We start from the raw sequence: 22,857 nt of genomic DNA on the forward strand, positions 1-22,857 counted from the left end.
TTGAGATAAATATGTCTATGAATAACTCACAATCCTGGGTATTGGATACCGCTTGTGGTTCACACATTTGTAATAATGTGCAGGGTTTAATTGACAGCAGGAAAGTGAGGCCTGGGGAAGTAGACCTACGTGTTGGAAATGGAGCAAAAGTTGCTGCCGAACGCGTGGGAACTTATAGATTAGATCTTCCCTCAGGACATAGACTAGATTTACATAATTGTTATTTTGTTCCAGTTATTTCAAAGAATATTATTTCCATTCCGATGTTGGACATCGAAGGTTTTTCATTCCATTTTGCAAACAGCAGATGCTCGTTTTCTAATAATGGATTGTTTTATGGAAATGCCTCTTTAGAGAATGGATTATATATGCTGAATACAAACGGAATATTCTCAATGTGCAAAATAAAAGACTTAAGCTATGTAATACGGATAATGCTACTTATCTTTGGCATTGTAGACTTGGTCATATCAATGAGAAAAGAATAGCGAGATTGAGAAAGTTAGACTATCTAAATTCATTTGATTTTGAATCATATGGTGCTTGTGAATTCTGTCTCAAAGGAAAGATGACTAATAAGCCACTTTCTGGGAAAGGGGTGCGTGCTAATGATGTGCTAGAGTTGATCCACACAGATGTGTGCGGACCGTTTCCAACTCAAGCAAAAGGTGGTTATTCGTACTTCATTACTTTCACTGATGATTTGACAAGGTATGAATATGTGTATCTTATGAAACACAAATCTGAGGCCTTTGATAAATTTAAAGAGTTTAAATGTGAAGTTGAGAAACAACTTGGGAAAAGTATCAAAACTCTTCGATCAGATCGAGGAGGGGAATACTTGAGCCGAGAATTTCTTGATTACTTGAAATCGCATGGAATTCAGTCAGACTGGACACCTCCTGGTACACCACAAATGAATGGAGTATCTGAAAGGAGAAACCGAACATTATTAGATATGGTTCGATCCATGATGAGTTTAGCTAGTCTCCCTTTATTTCTCTGGGGTCATGCTTTACTAACGGCTATTTACATTCTAAATAGAGTTCCTTCTAAATCAGTCGAGAAAACACCATATGAGTTATGGTGTGGCAAGAAAGCAAGTCTTAACCATATCCGGACCTGGGGTTGTCCAGCATTTGTTAAGAAAATGATGACTGATAAATTGGAAACTAAAAGTGAGAAATGTTATTTTGTGGGATATCCTAAAGAAACTAAAGGATACGATTTCTACTGTCCTGAAAATCACAAGGTGATAACATCAAGGAATGTGACGTTCCTTGAAGACAGTTATGTCTGCAAGGAACAAGGTCAAAATACAGTAGATCTTGAAGAAATTCAAGAACCACAAGTTAACAATGAGGATGAGATATTATCCACTGGATTGGACAATAACTCAGTGGGAGTTTTTGATGATCTATTGGGAGGGGAAATTACTCTTAGAGAGGACCTTAGAGAGACTCTCGAAGGACCACCTCAAGACAATGAGATGCATCAAAGACAAGATGATACAATAGTTGCATCACATCTACCTCAAGAAGATCATAGTGATATTCCTGAACCTTCTCACATACAGAATGAACAGCCTGAACCAGAGCAAAACCAACTCAATAGGCCTAGAAGGATTCGTCGTGCACCTGAGAGACTGAATCTAATGGTTGAGAACCAAGATGATGAAGTTGATTTAGATGACGATGAGCCTAAGACCTATACCGAGGCGGTGTCAGACACCGATCGAGAGAAGTGGCTTGAAGCCTTGATATCTGAAATGGACTCGATGTACTTCAACTTAGTCTGGGAACTAGTTGACTTGCCAGATGGGGTTTACCCCATAGGTTGCAAATGGATCTTCAAAAAGAAGAGAGATGCAGATGGCAAAGTACAAACCTACAAGGCTAGGTTAGTGGCAAAGGGTTATAGTCAGCGCGAAGGCATTGACTATGATGAAACCTTTTCGCCAGTTGCTAAGATCAAGTCCATTAGGATATTACTTGCAATTGCTGCATACTACAATTTCGACATTTGGCAAATGGATGTCAAAACCGCATTTCTCAATGGAGAATTAGAAGGTGATGTCTATATGACGCAGTCTGAAGGTTTTGTATCGAAAGAAAGGCCGAATGCAGTGTGCAAGCTAAAGAAGTCCATCTATGGACTTAAGCAAGCTTCGAGGAGTTGGAATATTTGTTTAGACAGAACAATCAAATCGTTTGGTTTCGTCAGAAGCAAAGAGGATTGATGCGAAGCATATTTCCTATATTTTTTCCCCTTAGACTACACATTTTTATGTTAATTATGGCTCATCATGTTGTGCTTTTATTGAAGTTTAGGAGGGTTGAAAGCTGGAAGTTCGCCGAAAGTGCACACTCAATGCTCCATGAGGATTCCAGAAATTTCGCCCGATCGGGCGATTCTGAGATTCAAAACGCCCGGTCGGGCGAAACGCATTAGGAGTCCAGAAAATTCACCCGGTCGGGCGTTTCTCTCTTCTAAATTCGCCCGGTCGGGCGTTTTCAAGCTTAACTGCATTTCGGCAGTTTATTTGGCTGGGAGAAAAGAAAAAGAGAAAAGGGAACGGATGTGACGGAAAGGAGGGTGTGGCAGAAGAAAAGAAAGGGAAGAGAGAGGAAAGAGAGGACTTGGTGATTTAAAAATGGAGAGAGAAAGTGACGAGGTGGCAGTTTAAAAAGGAGTTGAGGGAAGTTTAATTGGGGCATTTTTTTAATGCCCAAATATTCAACATTCTGGGGGTGACAGTTTTTTAGACGGCTAGGAAGAAAATAGGAGAAGGAGAGAAGAGGAAGGAAGGATCCATACTCCATCCCGGAGGAGATCATCCATCATCTAGAGTTGGAGAACACCACGGAGTTCACGGTTCACGGTTCTTTTGGTGTAATTCATTTTAGTATGTTTGGCTAGATTTCCTTCGTTGCTCCGAATATGTTGTAGGGTGAATTGTTGGATACTTTGATGATTATTATGGTTTGATTTACGTGTGATTCTTGTTTATGAATCGTTTAATTTTTCTACTAATCTTGAGACGTCTAGTTAGGTAGAATTTTCTAGCCATTATTCTATTGCCTCTTTAGCATAGATTTTGGTCGTACTCATATACAAGGAACTCGAGATTTGATACTTGTTCAGAGAGATAATCTCGAGTGGATCGATAGTTTTCATCTATAAATTTGGTTTGGTGTCTGCTGCGCTTCCGCGTGGGCATTAAGTTAAAATAAGTTAATTATCGTGTTTGACAATTGAAGAAACTAATCTAAAGCTTGCTACGCGACCTAGTGGTGGTGATAGGTTAGTGAGTAGAACTTGGAAGACGTGTTCAGCTTATCCTAGGTATACAATTCTCTTGAAGTGTTCAGCGGATAGGGAGCGTAAAACAAACTTAATCCTCTTAAGCATAGTCTTGATCGTAGTAATCCATCGAAGTATCCCAATTCGTATGCCCGAGACATATAGGAGCAATGCTTTCTTCTTATCCGATTTTCTAAATTTTGTATTTTGCTTATCATTTTGTGTTTTATCATCTTTTTATCGAATTCTACTTTATCAATCTCTAATTAAATAACCTACGCCTCCCTGTGGTTCGACACTCTTTTACTACAACTACATCTGTACTCTTGCAGAAAGTTGTAATTTTAGAGCTATTTTATTAAGCTTGTGTGTAAGTAATTCATTGATATAAAAGCTCGAAAAATACACATCAAGGATCCATGTGTTTATACTAAACGCGAAAATGGAAACGTCGTATACCTTATCATATATGTTGATGACATCTTGATTATGGGAAGCGATCGTTCCATGATGCAATCCGTGAAAGAATGGTTGTCTAGTTCCTTTATGATGAAGGATCTGGGTGATGCTTCCTACATCCTTGGAGTTAAGATCTATCGAGATAGACCAAATAGGATGTTAGGATTATCACAATCCACTTACATAGACAAGTTGTTAAGGCGCTTCTCAATGGAGAATTCTAAGAAAGGTTTTCTTCCTATGGGACATGGCATTGTATTGTCAAAGAAGGATTGTCCTTCTAATGACAAAGAAAGAGACAACATGAAAAGGATCCCGTATGCTTCGGCTATAGGATCTATTATGTATGCCATGATTTCTACTAGGCCAGATGTGGCCTATGCGCTTAGCATGACAGGCAGATTTCAGCAAAATCCCGGTGAGGAACATTGGAAAACTGTTAAGACTATTCTTAAGTACCTTAGAAGGACTAAAGAATATTTCTTAGTCTATGGTGGACAACCAGAGTTATCAGTTACTGGGTACACTGATGCTAGTTTCCAAACAGACCATGACGACTATAAGTCTCAGTCTGGATATGTTTTTGTCCTCAATGGTGGAGCAGTGAGTTGGAATAGTTCCAAACAAGGTACAACTGCTGATTCCACCACCGAAGCCGAGTATATTGCTGCATGTGAAGCTGCCAAAGAAGTTGTTGCTTTGTTAGAGTTCGTTAAAGAACTGGGTGTCATTCCGAGTGCCAATAGTGCAATACCTTTGTATTGTGACAACACTGGTGCTGTTGCGCAAGCAAAAGAACCCAGAGCTACGAACAGGAACAAGCATGTTCCCAGAAGATATCATCTGATCAGAGAAATAATTGAAAGAGGCGACATAAAATTAGAAAGAGTACCCACTGATGATAACTTGGCTGATCCTTTCACCAAACCGTTATGTATAGCAAAACACAACAAGCACTTTGAGAGCTTAGGTGTTAAGCATGTTGGTAGATGACTTTAAATCAGTGGGAGTTACAGTTTTATATGTCTTAGAAACATTTTTTTGTTGAGACAATATTACTTGATCACATTATATGAAAATTTTGTTTTCTATGGGTTTTGTGCACTTATTGGAATAATTGTTTAAAATGTTTGCATTTATTCTAAATAATTGTTCCCTTGAATTATGACTGTCGTTAATGGTGTGAGACATTAATGATATAGTGTAATTCTAAAATAGCTCTAACCAACGATCATCAAGAATGGGATATTAATGATATGTTATAGGTTAGCATGGGGTTTGCATCACATTCTTCGAGAATGTAGTTGTTCTCACAACTATGAGATATTAGATACTCGTGATGGACACATGGTATACTTTGGAGAGTATTGGTATACCCTACTATTAAACTGTTTTGTTGAGTGTCTACAGTTTATTAGTACATGAAGTATATAATATCCTAGGATCTGAGGTCATTACACATTTTGTTTGTTGAGTGGTGTGCTTTGTTCTTGTCCAACGCTTTGTCTCCCAAAGGAGGATTGAGACACGGGCTTGTGTTGGGTACATCATAAGATAAATGGAAATGGTAGTTGAGCCAATAATGAGATTCATTCCTCGATTAGAATTTTGAGAGAACACTCAAATTCTCTATATTACTTGACCATTAAGTCATTGGCCAATGCAAAGATATATTCGATTAAACTAATTGAATATGATCGAATGGGTCATTTAATAAAGATGAGATAAAGTGATTGAGCTATTTGGATGACACATGACAAATCTTAGGCTCAATCGGGTGGTTCGTGAATGAAAGGATATTACTATAAACTTTGTGTAAAGGCTTGTTTACCGAATTCACGTAAACGTCCTTCATATATCGAGCTACGCTGCCAACGCAGTCTAGGAGTTTTGTGCAGACTTCGATTAGATCGTCGTCGATAATGGGGGCCTAAAGGGTCACACTATAAGTGTATTTTGATCCGCTCAAGGGTACAAAGTTGGAACTGCGTATTATATCTAATGCTAGTCCAAGTGGGAGATTGAAAGGATATGGGCTAGATTAGATTAATATGGATTAAATAATTATAGTTGGGCTACAATTATATTTAGTCCATAAGCCCAACAATCATGAAACCCTAATGACTCTTTGTCTATATAATGGTCATTTATTCTCCATTGTGGGTGATGAGAAATAGCGTAACATTAGAGAGAAAATACGTAAAGCTCTGTAGAGAGAATTCCTAGCTTTCTTCTACGGAGCAATTGTACCGGGATAGTTCCTGCATCGGATTGGAATACACGTGGACCTCGATAGTAGTGGATTCAACTTGCAGGACACAATCGTAGAAGAAAACAACACAACAAGAAAGATTTAGTTCCGTTGTGTATTACGTGCTCAACTTGCAATATGATTATGAATCTAGATCTGTTATTCTTGTATGCAATTTCCGTTGCGCTCATTAGATCAATACAAGAATTCCTAACATAATTATATGTTTACACTATTCAAACTAATTTAGTTAAATAATTAACTATTTAATCATGTTTAGCTTATGTGCATAATTGGCTTCTCATCGTTAATTAATTTACTATCAATAATATCTGATTAATATCTCTGTAATGAAAATGAAACTATAATATGCAATAAAAAATATATATATATTTATATATAGGAAAATTACAAAAATTGATTTCAAAATAAAATTCAGACTAAATCCTGACCATGAGATTTGACAATCTAATGGTCAATAATTAAATAAAAACACGGAGGGTCATTATAAAGTAGTTTTAGGTCATATTATAAAATTCAGATTTGAGATCATGTTAAGATCATTTTATGTCATTATTACTATAATGACGTAAAAATAAGCTTATGATGACTTAAAAATGACCTTTGTATGCTTGGTTCAGCATTTTTGTATTAAGAATGGGCTTTGCATAGATCAAAACCCCTATATATATATATATATAGATGTGTGATCAAATATAAACTCTCTATAATACAAACTATACAAACTGATGTCAACGGAGTATACAAATTATGTCAACGGGGGCTGATGTCAACATGGGCTGATGTCAACGGAGTGTACAAATTCTGTCAACGGGGGGCTGATGTCAACGGAGTGTACAAATTCTGTCAACGGGGGCTGATGTCAACAGGGTGTACAAATTCTGTCAACGGGGGTGTACAAATTCTGATTGTTCGATGTCAACGGAGTGTACAGATTTGTAGGAAATGTTGACATTAGAAAGATCTCTTATATTAACCGTTGATTAATTGTATTAAGTGAGTAGGATTAAAGTTTGTATAGTTTGTATTATAGAGGGTTTGTAGTTTATCACACCCATATATATATATATATATATATGATTGTATTTTGAGTCAGGGATGTGACAATGGCTCTACAACACAATAACACAATTTCATATTATATTATAATATGTTCGACATGCAAAAAATAAATAAAAAAGGAATAAGAAATATACAAATTTTTACCTTCAAATAATCATCCCAAACATCCGCACTTGCAGTAACACATTTTCTTTCATCATCCCAGCCAAAGCCACTCAATTCTCCATTAGCACGTACATCATAGATAGCATGATATTGTTTTTTCAATAACTTACAACGAGATTTGATGTGTGGTTTTTCTTTAAGACAATGACCTGGAAGCTTTTTTTGCAATATTTTTTCTAACTTCTTTTGATAACATTTTCTCAACCCACTTCCACTTTCACCATCCCAATTCTTACTCATCTTCAACTCAACAATGGATTCTACAAGTTTTGCATCTTCTTCAATAGTCCATACATGATTACTCTTTCCTCGGCGAGCCATCTGAAAAAATGAAAGAAACAAGTAGAGTACAATTTAAGTTATTTACCCCTCTTATATGAATGAGCTTCATACATAAATAAACTAAAAAACACCAAAGAAGCAAGATATTGGGATTCTTGATATCAAACATGAGCATAAATATACTAGAAATTAACATACATGTTATGATATAAAAGCTACAAAAATTCAAACTGAAAGCTAAAAGAATTTATCGGATAAATCAACAAAAAGATATTAATAACCCCAATCAACACTAAATGTCCGATTGTCACTAGTAAATTCAGATATTATGAAAGGAAAAAGTAAAATACTAATATCAAGTAACATGTCTACTTTTCATCCACTGACTGAACATTTCATTAGCTAAATTATATCTTCAATTTGTCCACTCTTGAGTTGGTTCAACAGAAGTAATTGATTCTCCATCTAGTCCACTAGCCTCTTCTTCATTTCGAAAATTGTCACCATAATAATTTTCAATAGGATCAACAAGCATATGTTCTCTAATGTGATTTTGAAGAAGACAACATGCCATTATAATTCTTCCTTGTTGCTTGATTGGATAAAAATTTGGATTCCTAATAATGCCCCAACGCATCTTTAGCATACCAAAGCACCTCTCAATAACATTTCTAGCTGATGCGTGCTTCATATTAAAAAATTCTTCCGGAGTTGTTGGTTGACTCCCATTCCTCCATTCACTAAGATGATATCTTTGCCCTCTAAAAGGAGCAAGAAAGCCTTTGCCATTTGTGTAACCCACATCCACCAAATAGTGGTAACCTAATTTAAAAAATTTATTAATTATATTATTCATATATATTGAATTAAAATTTTAAAAGTGTCTAGATATGTACCATCTTGTATTGGTAACTCATTTCTTCTATTTAAAGCATCTCGAAGCATTCTACCATCTACTGCTGAGCCTTCCCAACCCGCAAGTACATATATAAATTGCATGTCTTGTGAACATACTCCTAAAACATTTGTAGAAGTATGACCTTTCTATTGCGATATCTAGGTTTATCAACCTCAGATACTTTCACTTCAATGGGGTACCTTAAACCATTTCTACAATTTTAATTCAATCAATATTAAAGATATTTGTGTATATAATGAAAAAGAAGGTGTTTTAGGATACCTTAAACCATTTCCATTTCGCATCAGTTGAATCCTCAGGTATAGAGGAATGAGCTTTTAGTAAATTACCTTGAAGCCTAAGAAATGCATTTAGTACCCTATTGAAATACCTACTAATTGTTTCGCCTGACCGCATGAAATTAGTTTTCATTGTACGATTCTTTTGATGATTGATACACTCGGATTTTGCTCTGTTTTAAGTCTTTTATTTGGTCTGTTTTTAATGTCAAAATCACAATTCATGTCCATATTTTACATATTTTCTCTATTTTGGTATTTTGACGTGTTTTGTGAGATTTGCGCATATTTGAGCCTAAAAAGACATGAAAAAGTTGAAGTTGGAACTTTGGAGCATTCGAGATGCCCAGCGGTCCGCTGCAAAATGCACAACGACAGCTGTGGCCCAACGGCCGCTAAGCCAGTAGCGGTCCGCTCCGGAGAAAGTTGTGCTGAAAAGAAGAAGACGCCCAACGACCGTTGGGGAGTGCGCAGCGACCGCTCGAAGAGTTTCCGAAGCTACTGGAATATTTATAGCGACCGCTGCAACACAGTGTAACGACCGCTATCCAAGAGGCAGAGGCTATGGATCAATGTGCAGCGACCGCTGGCCAAGGTGTAGTGGCCCGCTCCGAAAACGCGTCGCACGAATTTGACCTACTTTCTCTCCAAGATTTACCAAACTTAGCCACTTTTTGCCTTATTTGATTGGAGCTCGATTTTTCCTCTATAAAACCTCTTCATTATCATCCTCTTTTTGCCATATAATTCTAGAGCATAAATTTGAGAGTTCTTCATTGTGCAAGAGGTTGAAGAATGAATCAAGAAAAGATCAAGGCTACAAGGATTCAACCTTTGAGTATTATTTGCTTTAGTTCTTATGTTCTCATTGTTTTCCCTACAATCTATGTTTTTAGCTTATTCAATTATGTGTAACTAAATTCATAAGATTCTAGGGATGTGTTAGTAACGACTTTGGTTATACAATTCTGTTTTCTATTTAATATCCGTTTTGTTTTTACTTCGTTTCTTCCCTGAGTTGTTCTATAATACTTGACGTTTGAGTGACACATTCGGTGATGATTTAATATAACTTGCTACATAATCGTGAGAGGAGGTTGGCGAGTTAGATCCACTTAGTAGACACTACAATTAGCTTCCCTTAAAACGACACTGTTAATTGAGAGTGAGGACTTTTCAAGGGTCTTAGGAGCTTTTAGGAGTTACGGATCTAGGATCGACAACCCTAGTATTAGTAATCTACGCTTGTGCCGTATGGGAAAAACTTATGTGACTCGTTCTATCGAAGTATAAACTGTGCTAGGGTATTGTAGTTGGAATTTGTATAACCTAACTATGAACGCACATCCCTGGAATTCTCTTATCTCTCATACTTTTACCTCTTTAATTATTTGCAATTAGTTATTTTATTGCTTTCAAATTACTTTTAGTTTTCAAAATTTCCAAAATTCTCGGTTTTTCAAATAGTGAACGAAGCTTAGTAGAAGGTAGCCAGTCTGTGACTTAATTCCTCGTGTTCGATATACGGTACTGACCTTTAGCTATACTATATATACTCTGTATACTTGCAGGTTTTTTTAGTGCTAATAAAAAGTGCATCAAGTTTTTGGCGCCGTTGTCGGGGAATACATTCACTTTGTGATTGATATCTTAAAACGGACGAATTTTGCTACCTTGGATTTTACTGCTTTCATTTTTATTTTTATTTTTATTTTCTTTTTAGTCTAATGGATTTCTCCACAGGAATGGAAAGTCCATACAGTTACAGTGATTAGCAGCAATGAGGGTACTACAACGAGTGCTACAACCCCTACCAAGGGGGATCATATTATGACCCTGACTGTGAATAAGTTTGGATTCGAAAAGTGCCCAAATGAAAGTTGCGTTTATAAGAAGGTTGAAAAGGGAATGTTGTGTTCTTAGTTTTATATGTAGATGACATTCTTCTAATTGGAAACAATAAAAAGATGTTGTCATCAGTACGAACTTGGTTGTCGAACCAGTTCGAGATGAAGGATATGGGAGACGCAGGACACATCCTCAGGATCAAGGCTCTTAGGAATCGTGAAAAGAGGATGTTGTGCTTATCTCAAGAACCCTTCATCAATACTGTACTTAGTTGCTTTAGCATGCAAGATGCCAAGAAAGGTTTCTTACCTTTTAGACATGACATCCATCTATCTCAAGAGATGTGCCCCAAAACGCCATCTGACTGTGAATTCCCGTACCTAGTGTACAAACAATTCCCGAAATTTCAACTTCTACTCCAAGTATTGTAGTGCCGCGCTGCAGTGAGAGGGTCTCTCGTGAGCCCGATAGATACATTGGTTTGAGGGAATCTATGGATCACTCATCGGACAATAATGTATTAGATCACTGGAACTTTGCAGAAGCGCGGGCAGATGTCGATCATTGAGAATGGGTGAAAGCAATGGATTCGGAACTACAATCTATGATAGACAAAGACGTCTACGATTTGTCCGTCCTACCCGAAGGCTGTACTGCCATTGGGAGCAAGTGGATATACAAGCAACGTGGACCCGATGGACGAGTTAAAGTCTTTAAGGCAAGACTAGTGGCCAAGGGGTATACCCAAAGGGAAGGTGTCGATTACGACGAGACCTTCTCCCCGGTGGCCATACTCAAATCGATCCGGATACTATTTTCTATAGCAGCTTACATGGATTAGGATGTGTGGCAAATGGACGTTAAGACTGCGTTCTTGAACGAGAGTCTTGAGGAGACCATCTACATGGAACAACCCGAAGGATATGCCATGAAGGGCAAGGAACACATGGTTTGGAAGCTTAAGAAGGTCATTTATGGCCTCAAGCAAACATATAGATCATGGAACCAGTGTTTCGATCAGACTGTGAATAAATTTGGATTCGAAAAGTGCACAAATGAAAGTCGTGTTTATAAGAAGGTTGAAAAGAGGAATGTTGTGTTCTTAGTTTTATATGTAGATGACATTCTTCTAATTGGAAACAATAAAAAGATGTTGTCATCGGTACGAACTTGGTTGTCGAACCAGTTCGAGATGAAGGATATGGGAAACGCAGGACACATCCTCGGGATCAAGGCTCTTAGGAATCGTGAAAAGAGGATGTTCTGCTTATCTCAAGAACCCTACATCAATACTGTACTTAGTCTGTTTAGCATGCAAGATGCCAAGAAAGGTTTCTTACCTTTTAGACATGACATCCATCTATCTCAAGAGATGTACCCCAAAACGCCATCTGAGATAGAAGAGATGAGAAGGATTCCATATGCTTCGGCAGTTGGAAGTCTCATGTATACTATGCTTTGTACAAGGCCTGATATTTGCTTTGCTATTGGTATGGTGGCAAGATATCAGTCGAATCCGGGCCAAGGACATTGGACTGCCGTAAAGAACATACTCAAGTACCTTAAACGGACTAAAGACTATGCTCTAGTTAACAATGCAGCCGGGCTCTGTTCTTTGGGATATACTAACTCAGATTTTCAATCTGATCTAGACTCAAGAAAATCAACTTCTAGATATGTGTTCACTTTAGGAGGTGGAGCCGTAATTTGGAAGAGTATGAAGCAGAAATGCATCGCGGACTCGACCATGGAAGCCGAGTATGTGGCCGCTTCGGAGGCTGCAAAAGAGGTTGTATGGTCCAAGAACTTCCTTATGGATTTAGGCGTGGTTACGAATCTGCCCAAGAGCATCACCATTTATTGTGACAATTCTGGTGCCGTGGCAAACTCGAAAGAACCAATGGCTCACAAAGCGAGCAAACACATAGAAAAGTATCATATCATTAGAGATAAAGTGTAGAGAGGAGACATACAAGTGGTCAAGATTGCGTCAGAGAACAACCTGGCAGATCCTTTTACAAAGGCATTGGCGGTGAAACCGTTCGAACGCCATGTTGAAGGGATGGGTGTTCGACTCATTCAAGACCCCAACTCGCTTTTAGTATAAGTGGGAGAATTAGACGCGTGCACCTATATTTTGTATACTCGAAAGCTGTTTTGAGTATAAGTGGGAGATTGTTAGAGTTTGTATACTAGAAATCACATTTCGAGTGATTGAATACTGTAAAACTCTATATGTTATTTTCCAAAGGAATGAAACAGATTATTTTTGTCATAATGTTGTTATGTTTTACATTTAATGGATGTTTATTGCATATTTAAATGTATAAGCAACGTAACAAAGTCTAAGTCTTTGTTTTAGTAGACCTGTTGTGGGCGTCGTCCACTTTAAGGTAACACGGTCAGTTCTGAACAAAGAAAAATAAGAATTTCACAACCTAGATAGGCCTAGACTACCTATCGTGAAAGGTTGCAATGTCAGTCTGCATATTTCTAAGCCTTACTGAAATAAGATGACATTGGTGTGGTATAGCACTGAATTGGATCTAACAGCAAAACGAGTCTTTATGCTATCTACTGAAAGACGAGGTCTTGATAATTAATTTCTTAATCAATGTACGTTAGCATTGAGCATACGGTATTGATTATGCACTACTTTGACTTACCAAAAGGTGCGGGTTTTTCGTAACCCAAGAATCCTGGTATATTGGGTAGTGGTGATTAATATCTAGCGGTGCTAGGATTGCTATTATGTTGAATCATGCGCGAGGTGAGTCTCGTTTGATAACATCCACAAGAAGAGCTCGAAACAATATTTTATTATTCGGAACCTAGCTAGTTGGAGTTTGATTACTCTATGAATAATGAATAAGTGTTTCTTGTTAAGTCCACTCTTGGAGTTAATAATATATTGATTAATTAAGTTCATAACAGACATTAATTAATTAATGGATGTTTCTATATTAAGCACGGGAAATAAATGACAAACAAATGGAAACCCGGAATACTTGTAATTTCAGATTTGGATGGGCTGTGCAATATTACTTTTGTAGTGGCTGCTCGTAATATTATAATATAAGCTTATATTAAATTATGGGTTCAATTTAATTAGTAAAAAGCTAATTGGGGGAGGCCATATCCAAATTCTTCCATAGATCCATGACTGGGCCCAATATGTGACTTAATATAAATAGGAGAATAAAGGAGACAGAAAATACAAGATTTATTTTATAAAATTTCCGTCACCCTCTCCTTCAAGCAGAGGGATGATTTCTGCTCTCCTCCATGAGCAGATTCTGTCTTCTTTATTTAAGTCCTAGTACTCTGGTGAGATCAGCCCACACTGATATCAGATTACAGTCCGGGAACCAGTCAGAAGATCCGTGGTTTAGTACTCAAGATCTTCACGTGGAGAAGGCGCGAGCTATCTTCGATTCTTCAGTGATTCGACAAGGTAAATTGGCTTACTCCGTAGCAAACATGTTTTAGGTGTTAATTGCGCTAAAGCATGTTTAAATTCAAGTTATGAGCATGATACATGTGAGAATTACGCGAATAGAATTTGTCTAAATAATATGCTAAATAGATCAGAATTATTATGAGATCCGTTTGAACGCACGCTTCCGCTGCCAACCCCTTCATAATCAGAGGTTGCTCAATTTGAAAAAAAACACCGGCCTTTTGGAGCAAGGATTGGCGAGTCTAGCCGCACAAGTGGGGAGTTAGAATTTAACATGGGAGTTTTGGCCACAACAATAGGGAGCAAGCACACTTCAGGAACGCTTCCTAGCCTACCAGAGATCAATCCAAAAGGAAATTATCATGTTGTGCAACTCCGTAGCGGGACCACATATCAGCCTCCACAAGCAGCGGATCTAGGCAGGGGAAGAAAAGAAAAAGAACAGGAGTCGACCGACTTCACACCAGCCGCTGATCAATCCCAGCTGCTCGCTGCACCACCTCGCAGCGGTCCTCCGGAAATTCCCCAGCCAGCCGAGCCCTATTCAGACACTGATGCAGAGCTTCCACCAGCGGCCGCTACACCACTTCGCAGCGGTCCGCTAGCCGAGAACCAGCTCCCTGATTCGTAGTTTCCCAGCACTGCCACCATCCCGTATCCCCAACGATTAAAGAGCAAGAAGCTAGACGCCCAGTTTACCAAGTTCTTGGAAGCCATAAGCAAGGTCCACATCAACATACCATTGGTGGAAGTACTGCAACAAATACCCAAATATGCCAAGTTCTTGAAGGATGTGGTGACCAAGAAGAGAAATTGGGGGAATATGAGACAGTTTCCCTAACAGAGAATTGCAGTGCTATAATTCAAAAAGGATTGCCTACCTAACACAAGATAATGTAGAAGATAAGGCATTGTGTGATTTAGGAGCAAGTATTAATTTGATGCCCCTATCTTTCTACAGGAAGCTCAACATTGACAATCTCCGCCCCACTTCGATCACCTTGCAAATGGCAGATAAAACAACAACAACACCAAGGGGAAATGTAGAAGATGTTTTGGTAAGAGTAGGAGAATTCATTTTTCCCGATGACTTTGTCGTTTTGGACATGCATGAGGACAAGAAGGTGCCTTTGATACTTGGAAGACCATTTCTAGCCACTGGGGGAGCCATGATAGACGTGCAGAAGGGGAGCTGACATTGCGATTGCATAATGAGAGTATCACCTTCCATATCTATGACGCTTTGAAATTCCATGGGAAGGAAGGAACAGAAGGTTATCAAGAGTGTAGCGTCATCCAAGTGGTCACGGATTGTGTGGGGGAAGTGGAAGTCACATACCACCAAACCGAGGATCAACATAAGTCTGCCTTTACATGCCCTTATGGGATATATGCTTATAGGATGATGTCTTTTGGCTTATGTAATGCTCCTGCTACTTTCCAAAGATGCATGATGATAATTTTTCATGATTTGATTGAAAATATGATGGAGGTCTTTATGGATGACTTTTCTATTTTTGGGAAATCTTATGATCATTGTCTTGACAATTTGGTAAGGTTTTGCAGAGATGTGTAGAAACTAACCTTGTTCTTAATTGGGAGAAATGTCACTTCATGGTGAAAGAATGTATAGTTCTAGGTCACAAAGTATCTTCTGCAGAGATAGAGGTTGATAGAGCCAAGATTGCATCCATTGAGAGATTTCCACCCCCATCCAACGAGAAGGCCGTGAGAAGTTTCTTGGGACATGCAGGGTTGTATAGAAGATTTATCAAGGACTTTTCGAAAATCTCTAAGCCTCTTTGTAAATTACTTGAAAAAGATGTGAAATTTAATTTTACTTCTGACTGTTTGCAGGTTTTTGAAGATTTGAAGAAGGCTTTAGTGAGTGCTCTCATTCTCATCACCCCTAGGGGTGTGCATTCGGGTTTCAGTTCGGTTTTTTGCCAAAACCGAAAAACTGAATTTAGTTCAAAATCCAAACCGAACCGAACCCGAAAAACCGAAAAACTAAAACTGAAAAACCAAACTTAAAAAACCGAAAAACCCGAACAAAATCGAAAAACCAGAAAAAAAACCGAAAAACCTGAAAAAAATAAATATAATATAAATATATATTTATATATGTGTATTTTATTTTATTTTATATATACTAATAGAATATTTATATATAATATAAAATTAATAATACATATAATATATATTATATAGTAGAATATATTAAAAGAATATATATATTATATATAATATAATATATTAAATTAATAGAATATATATATAATTCGGTTTTTCGGTTTTTTTCTTCGCCCGAACCGAACCGAAAAACCGAATTTTTTTTATTTTTAAAACCGAACCGAACCGAAAAACCGAAAAACCGAAAAAACCGAACCGAATTTCAAAATTTCGGTTTGGTTTGGTTCGGTTCGGATATTCAGTTTTCGGTTTTTTTGCTCACCCCTAATCACCCCCGATTGGAGCCAACCATTTGAAATCATGTGTGATGCAAGCGACTTTCCGTTGGTTCCGCCTTGTACCGAAGAGAGATAAAATTTTTAGAGTCATTTATTATGCTAGTAGAACCTTAGATTCTGCACAAACTAATTATATGACCACAGAAAGGGAGATGTTTGCTATAGTTTATTCTTTTGATAAATTTAGAGCTTATCTTGTTGGGACTAAAACCATTGTTTACACTGATCATGCAGTTATTAGGAACTTGTTTGCAAAGAAGAACGCAAAAGCAAGACTCATCCGGTGGATCCTACTACTCCAAGAATTCGATGTTGAAATAAAAGATAGAAAATGATGTGAGAATGTAGTGGCAGATCACTTGTCTCGGTTGGAGCACCCGGTGGAAGGAGAAGATCTATCACGAGAAATCAATGAGGACTTCCCCGACGAGCATCTATTCTTCACTCAAGCCACTTTTCCATGGTAGGCCGACATTGTTATTATTTAGCAGCCAAGGTACACCGTCCCGATCTTACTCCTTAACAAAGAAATTTTTTTTTTAGAGATGTTAGATCTTATTTTTGGGATAAGCCCTACTTGTTCAAGAGATGTGTAGATACTATACTTAGGAGGTGTTTACCGCAAGAAGATAGGGCAGCCATAGTAGAAAGATGCCACTCGTTGCCAACTGGAGGACACTTTGATGACACTCGTTGTAAAGCACTAATAGAAAGGATTGGGCACTCCGTTTGGATGATGCGTTGTGGGCATACCGTACCGCATACAAATCTCCTATAGGTATGTCTCCTTATCAATTAGTTTTTGGAAAAATCATGTCATTTGCCTTTTGAGATGGAGTATAAGTCTTATTGGGCGATAAAGAAGTTGAATCAAGATTTCCAAAAGGCCGGCGAGGAGAGGCGTCTCTTTCTCAATGAGATGGACGAATTTCGAATGGAATCCTACGATAGCTCGTCCACTTACAAAGAAAGGATGAAAGCCTACCATGATAGGATGATTAGTCCACGAGAGCTCACTGTGGGGGATGTAGTTTTGTTGCACAATTCGAGACTCTCCCTTTTCCCCGGAAAGTTGAAGTCTAAATGGACCGGCCCTTACATGATCAAAAAATCTATGATAGTGGGACGGTTGAGTTGCTAGCTCCGGATGGGACGTTGTTTCAAGCCAATGACCACCGTGTGAAGAAATACTATAGTTCGGACTAGGTGATGAAAGAGGAAGTGACACTAGAAGAACCACCCAAAGAGTAAAGAAGGGGCAAAGTCAAGCTAATGACTATAATAGAGCGCTTGTTGGGAGGCAATCCATCCATTTATTTTTGATTAAGTTTTTAAGTACTTTTTGGTTTATTTTTCATTTTTGTGTTAATGAAAATTTTCGCAGGTTACTGGACTTTTGCCAGCGACCGCTGCAGAGTCCGCAGCGGCCCGCTGGCCACCTACTGGAAAGGTTCTGACTCGCCGCAGCGACCGCTGGTGGACTCCCAGCGACCGCCCTCCAAATGCAGTTTCCAGCGCGATTTTTTTGAATTTTTCGAATTTTCACCCTGTCTAGCCACTACGCGAAAATATTTCAAGGTACATTTTCTTTTTAGTAGTTTACTCACGTCCCTACCGACTCTACAAACTTATTTTACACTTTGTTGTAAATAAGTTTGGGGGGATGAAGTGGTGGACCGTGAGTTTAGGTTTTTGTTTTGGGTTTTTAGTTTAAGTTTTTGTTTTAAAAACCTGAAGTTGAATCCATGTCATGAACTTAGCATGAAGAACTTAGAAACACGCATGCTTAGGGATGCATTAGACTGAGTTGCCGATGATATTTAATTCCATCTATGTTTAAGTATGGTTTGACGTCTTGATTTGATGGTTTGGTGAAAAGGTGCATAATTAGTGAATTGCTTGTTTGCTTTGAATCATGCTTATACCTTGTGAGATTTGATCCTTAAATTCTTTCTTGTGTGATTATTTGCATTCATGTATATGTTTCTAGAACTTGCTTCTAGTCTGTCTAAGTTTACATAGTGTTTAAATTGATTTAGGAGGATGTTAGACCATCTTTTCTTAGCTACTTTTATACCCAAATTTTCGACCGTCTCAAAATTTTCCCTTTGGAGCCAATTTTGAGCCTTTAAGCCTATTCTTTGGAAGCTAAATAAATGGGGACAATTCATTGGGTTAGTTTAGTTTTTGATATCTTTTGTAAAGGAATTGGAGAGATAAGGAGGAAAGTATAAAAAGTAGTGTGCTTAATGTAGAAAAGTGCAAGTTGTGAAATAGAAAAATTCAAAATATGTGCTTGATCTAGAAATGATGTTTATGAGAAGAATAGAAAAAGAAAAGAAAATGAAAAAGAAAGAAAGGTTGTGAAAAGAAAAGAAAAATCAAAGGATTGGAAAGTGAGTTGAAGGAGAAAAATAAGTGTTAAAAGTGTTTTGGGTCTTAGAAAAGTGGAGTCAATTTAACTCTACTTGTGATATTTTTACTTTAAGTCACTCTTTAGCCAAATATTTCTCACCTACCAAAGAGCCTATATTACAACCTGAAGAGATTTGGCTAAGAAAATGTAGTGTAATTGATATTTCTCAATCCAACAGGTCCAGGGGATTCGCTAGATCACATCGTCTAGGAGATCATGAATCTATCAGAAATGGTCATTGGACACACTTTTCATGCTTCAAAAACCTCAACCTACTATACTATTGGCTAGCATAAGGAAGTAAATGATCGATCCCACGAGGACAGACGTGCTACGAAACTGCATTCGAGATGTTTTGGGAGGGGTTGGCTGCTGCCACGCAACAAGTGGGTCGAGTATTTAAATTACTAGACTTGGGAAATAAAAAGTAGACTACTCTATCTACTGGGTCCAGGAAACGAACACGTACGGCGCATGTATGACTCAGAATGAAAAAAATTAACTTGAGAAACAAAATCAAATAAACTGGAGACTAAACTGACTTTCCTAAAGTGGCCAAACAAACAAGCACAGAGAGTGGGGACCAAATTTTCCTAAGTGACTAGGTTTTGGAAAAGCTGCTGAAAGCACAAAAGACAAGCAGAAAGCACAAACATAAGCAGATCTAATCCTAACTACCAACAAACTTCATCTTCTTCAGGATTTCAAGGGGAAAACAGAATAAAACAGAGTAATAAACACCATGAAAACAGAGCAAGTTCCAGATCTGAATTTAAACAAGAAATTAAAGACTAAACTCAACAGATCTAAACTACCGGGCCTAGCAGATACGAGAATAAACAGTAAACAGCCATAACCATGCAGAATTTAAACAGCAAACTCCAGATCCACTACGATTCACAAAATCCCAACGTCTCCACAATCAGATCCACAACCTCCAACAATAATCCAACAGATCTCAACTCCAAACATCCAACAAACAGCAAAAACGAGATACAAAAACAACAAACAAACATCAACTCAGCAAGATCCAGCAAAAACCAACGGAAACTTCCATAATATTTAGAACTAAGTTTGATTCCAACAGATCCAAGTCAGAAACAGAAACTACTAAGCTAAAAACAGCAAGTACTTAAATATGAAAAGTAATCTAAAGCAGGAAATGAAATATTGTTTCTTCGCCCACGTAGGACGGTGTTACACAGCAGCAAAACGAACTAGAACCATCACGGTAGCGGGAAATCACCCCATATCCAAGTGCGTAGTAAACTGAAGTGTATTTTTGAAGTGAATGTGTGGAAATGGATGAGAGATGGATGATGGTTGAAGAGAAACATCATGCCTCCTTCTTCAATGTTGAGGTCTTTATATAGGTGAGGCTCTGATCCCTAAGGTATCCTCTCCATGAATTGATGCTTGTACCCCTGAGTAGGATCTTTTAAAGCCTGCTCTTGCTCCATTCTGCTTCTGTCGCCATCTTCTTGATTCTCCCAGGTCCGAGCAACGACTTCTAGTTTTCCACTTCAAATTCAACTCTTTTGCATCTGCCAGGTCAATCAACACAAACTCCTAGGTCCGACAGATTTCTTACGCACCTGAACTTAGAAACATACATTAGATTCCAAAAAGATGGAATTTTAACCAAAAACCAATGCATGAGACGAGCCTTATCACAATAAAAAATAAAGACCTTTCAGACTTTTGATGCTTAATCACATCTAGTAGATGATGGATTAGACTTTGAGCAAGCCTATGGTAAACTTTGCATGATGCATGACTTGAGTGCTTATACACTTTACCTTTATACACTTTGAGAGTGAGAGAAAGAATCACTTCCCATATTTGGAAGTTTGCCACATGTGAGTGCATAAATTCAAGGTGTTCCACGAGTTAGTAATGAAAGTGCACTAATAAGCCTTGCTTGATTTGATTGCGTTAATTCATGCTTAATCTATTCTTTCATCTTTTGAGGCAATTACGACGTCTAGTCCTTGTGCATTCCGTGTGTCTATTTTGTGTCTTTATTGTTTTGTTCGAGGACAAACAAAAATGTAAGTTTGAGGGAGTTGATACGCTCGGATTTTGTACTGTTTTAAGGCCTTTATTTGGTCTATTTTAATGTCAAAATCACAATTTATGTCCATATTTTACATATTTTCTCTATTTTGGTATTTTGACGTGTTTTGTGAGATTTGTGCATATTTTAACCTAAAAAGACAGGAAAAAGTCGAAGTTGGAAATCTGGAGCATTCGAGATGCCCAGCGGTCAACTGCAAGATTTACCAAACTTAGCAACTTTGCCTTATTTGATGGAGCTCGATTTTCCCTCTATAAATACCCCCTAAAACCTCTTCATTATCATTTTCTTTTTGCCATATAATTCTAGAGCATAAATTTGAGAGTTCTTCATTATGCAAGAGGTTGAAGAAGGAATCAAGAGAAGATCAAGGCTACAAGGATTCAACCTTCGGGTTTTATTTGCTTTAGTTCTTATGTTCTCATTGTTTTCCCTACAATCTATGTTTTTAGCTTATTCAATTATGTGTAACTAAATTAATAGGATTCTAGAGATGTGTTAGTAACGACTTTGGTTATATAATTCCGTTTTCTATTTAATATCCTTTTTGTTTTTACTTCGTTTCTTCCCTAAGTTGTTCTATAATACTTCATGTTTGAGTGACACATTCGATGATGATTTAATATAACTTGCTACATAATCGTGAGAGGAGGTTGGCGAGTTAGATCCACTTAGTAGACACTACAATTAGCTTTCCTTAAAACGACACTGTTAATTGAGAGTGATGACTTTTCAAGGGTCTTAGGAGCTTTTAGGAGTTACGGATGTAGGATTGACAACCCTAGTGTTAGTAATCTACGCTTGTACCACATGGACAAAACTTATGTGACTCGTTCTATCGAAGTATAAATTGTGCTAGAGTATTGTAGTTGGAATTTGTATAACCATAACTGTGAACACACATCCCTGGAATTCTCTTATCTCTCATACTTTTACCTCTTTAATTATTTGCAATTAGTTGTTTTATTGCTTTCAAATTGCTTTTAGTTTTCAAAATTTCCAAAATTCTCAGTTTTCCAAATAGTGAACGAAGCTTAGTAGAAGGTAGCCAGTCTGTGACTTTATTCCCCGTGTTCGATATCATGTACTGACATTTAGCTATACTATATATACTCTGTATACTAGCAGGTTTATTTAGTGCTAATAAAAAGTGCATCAATGATGGGCTAGGATGTACAAAAATATAGCAACTTGCTCATCAACTGCCAGGTTATTCCTAGGTCTTAGTCATCCAATAGTTCCAAGAATGTGAACTAGGCGCCTAAATGTATATCTATCCATACGTAGTTGTACATGACACGTGGTATCACTCTCATAGATCAGTATGTGAATGTAACATGATCGGTCAATCTCATTCACAGAATATGGGGTCTTTAAATAATATTTTCGATAGTGATGTGCAACAATAGCTCTAATCATAAGCATCATTAGATTCAATGTATCCATTATTTTCATATGCATACTAATTAGAAGGAAAAGATGTTTTCCTAAATTTGATTTTACTTTCATCATCCTTCCCAACAGACCCTGAGAAAGTAAAGCTAGACATAATAATTTTTTAAAACTAAAACAAAATTATTTCTAAGCAAGCCTAATATAAAACTGATAAGAATAAATAATTAGAACTACAACAATAAACTTGCACATGCTCACCAGGAATAATCAGAATTGAAATATTGTGACATTTAAAAGCTATGCACCAGAAGATCTCATGGATATAACACATTTTATATACATACAATACAAATACGTGCATATATGAAAACACACAATAGAAGCCGTCATATGCATATATATGACTCAGCGCACAATAAAATTGCAAAAACCTAGAATATAAATCATAAA

The sequence above is a fragment of the Salvia splendens genome, chromosome 1 (genome assembly GCF_004379255.2).
Source record: "Salvia splendens isolate huo1 chromosome 1, SspV2, whole genome shotgun sequence".
In the NCBI taxonomy this organism is placed as follows: Eukaryota; Viridiplantae; Streptophyta; class Magnoliopsida; order Lamiales; family Lamiaceae; genus Salvia; species Salvia splendens.